This window comes from Camelus dromedarius, chromosome 2, assembly GCF_036321535.1.
Source record: "Camelus dromedarius isolate mCamDro1 chromosome 2, mCamDro1.pat, whole genome shotgun sequence".
In the NCBI taxonomy this organism is placed as follows: Eukaryota; Metazoa; Chordata; class Mammalia; order Artiodactyla; family Camelidae; genus Camelus; species Camelus dromedarius.
The window spans coordinates 10,070,808-10,078,183 of NC_087437.1; the positions used below are offsets into that span (position 1 = coordinate 10,070,808).

Sequence of the window (7,376 nt, forward strand, 5' to 3'; positions counted from 1 at the left end):
AAGAAAAGGTAACATTTTATCATCAGTAAAAGGTCAGTTAAGCTATTTCTATCCAGGAAAAGTTAACTATTTAAATACCTGTCCCAAATCAACTTACTATAATGAACTTGGCTTGAAAATCCCCAGCAGTCATCACAGATTTTTACAAACATTCATGATGCACTAATTGAAAAAAAATAAACAAATGAAGTCAGTCAGCATAATTAAAAGTCTTTATGTGATATCTTATGATTCAGTGAGATATATTCCATATTTCTCTGATTTTACTTTGTTTTCCTTGCCTTTGCAGTCGGAATAATATTCCCGCTCCAAGATGCCCATATCTTATAAACATGCCTGTCAAATGGGAGAGAAGAACTAAGGTTTCAGATAAACCAAGGTTGATAATCAGCTGATCTTACCGTGGTGAGATTACCCTGGATCATTCAGGTGAGCCAATGTATTCATAAGGACATTTTGTTTTCATCCAAGAATATGGAACCTTTATTTTAACATGATCACTGTACATCTGCAGTATGGGAGTGATCCCTTTAGAAAGGGAACTGATTACTAGAAGAAACAATGACAAAACCCATCTGATATTTAATGTGAATCCATAGGAGTTTAAGCTTCAAATCCAGCCAAGAAGTTGGTTACCATCTCTTTCTGTTTTGCGTCTGACTCTTCTGAGATCTTTCCATCAGCCCTGATTTTGCCCAGTAGGCTTTGGTGCTGGCTGATAACATGCGACAAGAAAGCATTCTCAAACTTCGTGATCTTGCTGGGCTCCAGCTTATCGAGATATTCCCCGACACCCACATAAATCAAGCCTCTGCTCTTCAACAGCCACGGAAGCATCCTGTCCTGGCTTCAGCAACTCAGTCAGATGCACACCATGACTCAAGAGATGCTGAGTAGTATTCTGTTGTGTAAACATACCACAACTTCTTTATCCAGTCATCTGTACAATGGAATACTACTCAGCCATAAAAAAGAATAAAATAATGCCATTTGCTGCACCATGGATGGACATGGAGATTGTCATTCTAAGTGAAGTAAGCCAGAAAGAGAAAGAAAAATAGCATATGATATCACTTACATGTGGAATCTAAAAAAAAAAAGACACTATGAACTCATCTACAAAACAGATACAGACCTAAAGACATAGTAAACAATCTTATGGTTACTGGGGAAAAGGGATGGGAAGGGATGAATTTGGGAGTTTGGGATTGGCAAATGTTAGCCACTATAAATAAAAATAGATTAAAAAATAAGTTTAAAAAAAGAGTTCTTGAGTAGCAGCATTGAGATCAGAACCAAACTGGGCAGAAGCCACAACCTCAGGATACTGAGCCAATGCCAGTTTCATGTACCTGCCACCTGCTTCACCGCCCTGGTTGAGGCAGCAAATCCGACAAGGGAAACAGACAAACTAGCATTAATGGCAGGACGAATACCTTTGTAGAACAATTCTGTTTTCAAGAAGATCTGTTAGAAGTTGGAAGAGGGAGGTGGAAGGTCAGTGTCCAAGTGATGCTTCATAAGAAAGACTGGACAAGACACTGCTGGTTTGAAGACGGAAGAGGGCACAAGCTAAGGGGTGCAGACAGCCTCCAGGTGCTGGAAAAGGCAAAGGAAGGAAACAGATTTTCCCCTGGAGCCTCGAAAAGGAATGTAGTCCTGCCAAAACCTTGATTTTAGCCCAGTTGGACCCACTTCAGACTTCTCATCTCAAACATGGTAAAATATTAAATAAATATTTAAGCCACTAATTTGGCAGTAATTTGTAGTAATCAGAAACCAAAACAGAACTTAATATTTTCATATGATTTTGAAGTTACATGTAAAGGTTCTGCTCCTCTTTTAATACTAATTAATACTAATATATTTATGATTGTCATAAATATAAAACATGTCCTTGGATCAAAAAGTTACCCTTTATCTTATTATGTGTCATTTTACCTGGAAATCACACACACAGACACAGACACATACACACATGCAAATCACACTTATATCTTTGATTCATTCCTTTATCATTCATTTGTCTTTTCAACAAATTTTTATGTTATCTTAAAAGTTCCTTATCTGAAAAGTTTCCATTCATTCTTAGTATTCTGATCTCTTACAGAACAAATTAAGCAATGACATTTCTCTGACCTCCCCTCTACTCCCCATATCCTCGCCCCAGTTCTTAGTGAACTCTGCCTGACCAGAGAGTGCATTTCTGACCCCAGATTCATTCTCACCTATTGAAAGAAACAGGGTCATTAGAGGAATTCGGATGCATCTCCTGCTGCAACCACAAGGGGGTGCCCTGTCCACAGAATAGTGCTTGATCCGAAAGATGGAGCCAAGAACTAATTAAGGAACACTTTTGATTCCTTAATTCCTGCTGGACCCGGGGGCTCTGACACAGCACCACTCACAGACAGAGTCCACCATGTTGGATGGCCGTCCATTTGCCTTCCCAGTCTCCACTGCAGCCTTCTCAGAATTCTCGGTAAGAGGGAGCCAAGTAGTCACATGGCCACAAAGCCAGAGCCTAGAACAACATACACCTTTCTTCTCCCAGACTCCTCCTTGGCTGCTCCTTTCTGACCTTTTGTATTCAAAATATCAGGTTACAGTTCCTTCCCGGACAATGGCTTCCTGGCCACCTCTAACAGCAGGGATTCTTGTAAGACCCTCTACCACCCAGAATTCCCTGACTCTCCCTTCAGGTAGGGACTTACTGGTCCCTCTCGCTCGAGCAAAGGAAAACAAATGAAAAATAAAAGCAAAAGGACAATCTCCAGAGTGCATCCCACGACATATAGCAACTAGAATATTTACGCTGTTTTAAAAGACGAATCCTATATTCCCACTTGCTTAGTTTGTATTATTATTTCAAAGTGATTGAGTATGTTACCCTTTTCTTTTAGTAGAGAACTTTTATTTTCTCAGTCAGCTGATTCTCTAAGGCCAAAGAAGTTTCACAAAGCAGGCAATGTTTCATGTCTTTATTCACCCCGTGCATAAAGGAAAGAGTGTTTAATAGCTGAGCCTTGAAATACAACTTTTCTCTCTCTTTCCCACATTGTTCTTGGAAACTGTGGACAAAGCATGTCACCTGCCATTTCAGTAAACAAAGGGTGTTGCCGCGGCCATCGAGCCATCAGCCACTGCAGCCCCTCCCTCACTGATGGTGCACCCAAAGGGATGCACAGCGGAGAAAAACAGGATGCTGGCCCAAGGTAGTTAAGGTGCACATTAAGGAATAATTTCCATAAGTCCAGACTCTTGCATCTTCCCATACATAGAAAAGCCTTAAATTCATTAACCTGAGATGGCTGGTGTGTTTTATTTTTTAAATAATTGGCATTCATCTTTTGATGTTGGACTACCTGTTTTGATTTTTTTTTTTTTTTGGCAAAAATGCCTACATAACTTGGCTTCTATCATTTCTCTTAAGAACAGTCCCTCAGAGCTAGCTATCTAAGAAGCTGTCTCCCAGGCTTAAGTCCTCAGTAAGTCTACCGGGTAAAAGATAATTCTCCACTTTTAGGTTGTGCATTTCTCTTCTGTCGACAAAACCCACAACTGTAAGTCGGTTTTCTTTAAAACTGTCAAGCTTAATTTTCAAAAAGTTCAAAGCATCCCAGAGATGTAGAATATCTGTGTCAAAGATATATTTATTCACAAGTGAGGGATCCCACAGGATGGTAGAGCTGGTTCACACTGCGTTTGAGAAACAGATTTGTATCACCTGTCTGAGAAAACCCACAGAAATAGGTTGGCTAAGTTAGAGAAAGGACAGGTTAACGTTCTACGGGCCAATAAAACTGTAACCATTGTGGTTCCCTACTCATTTGCATCGGTACCAGAAATCATCTGCTTCTGCGTGACACGAAGCTACAATTAACATGTCACTTCGCAGAGCCTGGGCTGGCCATGATCAATAGTAAACCAAAGCTGCATTACCCTATAAAATAAAATAATCTTTGTCTGGGTTTGTTAAACAGTGCTCAGGGATGACACCAAAATCATATGCTTTCCTCCCTTTGTTTTGTTTTTTTTCCCCAAGTTTTTGGTGGTTTTTCGCTTCACAGTTAGGTAGGAAATCTTATGTCCACTTCACTCTTTCCCCAGGATTTATTCTTTCCCAATTCATGTTTTAAACTTCTCCATCTTTGGTCTGCCTTTCTATTAAGGGTGAACTCATTCACCTAGTAGTCTTTTAGCATCTTCCATTCGCCAGGCCATGACAGATGTGAACAACAGTTTACATGTCACGAACTGCCTTGATACCAATAGTCTCATTTTTCTTTACTATTTAAAGAGATACAGGGTAATTCAAGAACTAAACAAATTCAAAAAATGATCACTCAGTAACTAGGTTTTATATAGTTATAAAAATGGTTTACTTTCTTTTACTTCTTGGATCCTCACAAAAAGTTTAGAAGATAAATTTTTGTTACAGAGCAAGAAACTGAGGCTCAAAGAAGGTCATTTCTTTGCCACACGTGAGCAGAAAGGTTTCAGTGCATCTGCGTTTCCCACAGGCTTCACTGCTTTGAAGCTATTATTTTTTGAGCATTAGGATTGAAGTTTTCCATTTCAAGTTTAGGTTTATCTTGACTGTAGTTTAAATGCCAATCTGTGATATAAAAAAAAAATTAAGAGATAGTTCAAAATCACTTGCTAAACGAACTTCTATAACTGACAGTTCTTCTAAATTATAATTGGGGTAATAATTGGTAAAACGCTGCTCTTTCCTGACATCCATCAAATCTGTAATTTTCTGTAAGATGTGTGGCCCAGGAAAGCATCTTTTTTATTGTTTAGCCTTAATTATTGTCAATTCTGAGTTAATTAACCTCCCCAGGTGTCTCCCTTGTAGTTTGAGTGTCTCAAAGTCCCTGGAAACAGTCCTTCTGTTAAAAAAAAGTCATATATATATGTATATATACACACATACACACACACACACACATGTATATATGTATATATATAAACATTGTTTCTTTATATATATAAATGTAAATCCAATTCTGTCTTCAACTGTTACCTATTTTATTTGAGAAAACATCTCTTTACATATTTATATATAAATGTTTTATATATTCAAATTATATATAATATATTTATATAAAGTATATATATTCATATATAAATATATATAAATTACATATTTCTATAGACTTTATATATATTTATATACATTATATATATATTTATATATAAAGAGGTGTTTTCTCAAATAAAATAGGTAACAGTTGAAGAAAGACCTGCACTTTTCCAAATTCTGAGATGACCTGAGGGTTTCTGTTCACTGACCGTCCACATGTTAGAAGGCACAAATGAAAGACAGAAGAGGATGTGGGCTCAGCATGGGAGGCGGAAGCTCAAGAGTGATTCTGAGCCAGAACTCACTTCATCCCTATTGACCTTACGTACGTCAGCTGAGGAAGCTGTGAGCAATGAGCTAGATAATGCACAAGAAAGCTCTTAGTAAAATTTAAATGTAACACAGATGCCGGGTGTGACCCACGAGGATGCAAACCCCAGCACGCACCACTTCCGTTAGGTCCTGAAACTGCACGTGTTCGTCGGCTCACGCAGGAGACCTGCGCATGCTCCTTCCAAGCCTGGGGCCCCATCCCCACCACCTTCTGTCCTCCACCTCCCGACCTCCACCTCCCCTCCCGCTGGCCTGGAGACTCCCGCAGAGAGAGCACTTCCTCTGGAAATTTTCCTTTGTCCCCAGTTCTGGGTTGGTTGTCAGCAAGCCCTCTACTTCCATCAGGATGTTTATGCAGTCTCATTACTCGCCCACCCCAGCAGTACATTCAGCTTTCTTAGAGAAGAGGTTGCATCTATCCATATCCCCATCACTTCAGCCCGTTCACAGGGTATGGCAGTCACTGGATACATATTTGTGGAGTGAACTTTAATCTGCCAAATGACGTATCTCCATCTGTTACATCTGGACAAAATGTGTTGACCCCTGAATACTTCACAAAGAAAATATATGAGGTTTAAAGGATATGGTCCCTACTCAGTAGATGATGTACTAAAGTGTATAGATGAAAGACATTTACAGAATAATGACATCGTGTTTACGAACAAGTAGAGAATGCATCATACAGACAAGTAGGGATGACTGTGGATAAAAAAGGAAGGAAACGTTTTATAAGAAATGGGAAAGATTGATGCATCCTTTCAAAATAACCTTAAATCATCAGTATTCAAAACTACAAATTCAAACTCTTAACGTCATGCTGAGGGCACCTCTGGCAGGATAACAAGTGTGGGCTGGAGAATACGAAAGACATTTCACAGAGGACATGGAGGAAAATATTTTGTTTACAGTCATTATTTGGCATTGTTTCCATAAGAACCTTTGTTGTTGAACTTAGAGGGATTCATTCTCAGCACATAGTCTTTTTTTTGTCAGGTCATTATTTTTACATGAGCAAATCTTCTAGTCTATCCTCTGTGCTAACTGCTTTTTAGTTCCAAGCATCCTTCCCACAAAGGTCCTCGATTCACCGAAACTCCCTCTTCTCCTCGATGCCACTGAAGTGCTTTGAAACAAATTATTTGCACTGTGGCAAGTGCTGGAAGAAAATCTACAGTATATTTGATGCAGATCTATCTTTCATTATTTTTGGCAATAGAACTGAATAAATACATTTATCGTTACAGTTTTTAAAAATAACTTTAGGATCTGAAAGAAGGAAAAAGTTGGCTTTAAAGCCATTCCTTCCTCCAAGGCTTTGGATAAAACAATCACTTTAGAAAACCGTGTTGTGTTTTCTATTGATACGCCTTCACACATGTGTCAAAGTGTACACGTGAATTTTTGTTTGTGAGTATAAACACATATATTAAGTTATATACACATGCATCAGATACATGTATTTTCTATCCATGTGGATTATTCCTTGTGAGTGGCCATCAGTACACACCAGAGATGCCCCAAGATGCTCTGTTTTATAACATTATAGCATAAATATACACATCAACCTGATAATATCTTCCTTAAGGAATGAATTATATTGCCAAAGTAAGGAAACATAAAATGCAGTGTTAGAATATTTCCATCAGAAAGAGCTAAATTTTTTTTAAAAATGTTTATCCCCTAAGCCCAAGTGCGCTCTTCAGAAATATGGAAGACCCCGACTGTAGAGATCCATATGGACCCAAGAGTCCAATGGCAGACACTTGTTCCTTTTCTTACCTCCTCCTCTTCTACCAGTAGAACACCTGGGAGTGCTCAAGGATGCATAAACGTTTTAGGTCATCATTTAAAACATTCTGTCCCTGATTGAAAGAGTTTGGTACTTTGTAAATTTGCTTTATGATTAAAAAAAAAAATCACAGGTGCTAAAAATATGGATTTGCAGAAACCC

General features: G+C 38.6%; 1 pseudogene; it reads right to left on the reverse strand.

The window, feature by feature from the left end:
* Positions 1 to 592: 592 nt before the first annotated feature.
* Positions 593 to 5,786, reverse strand: LOC135319034 (ATP synthase subunit alpha, mitochondrial-like; annotated as a pseudogene).
* Between the last annotated feature and the right edge of the window lie 1,590 nt (positions 5,787 to 7,376).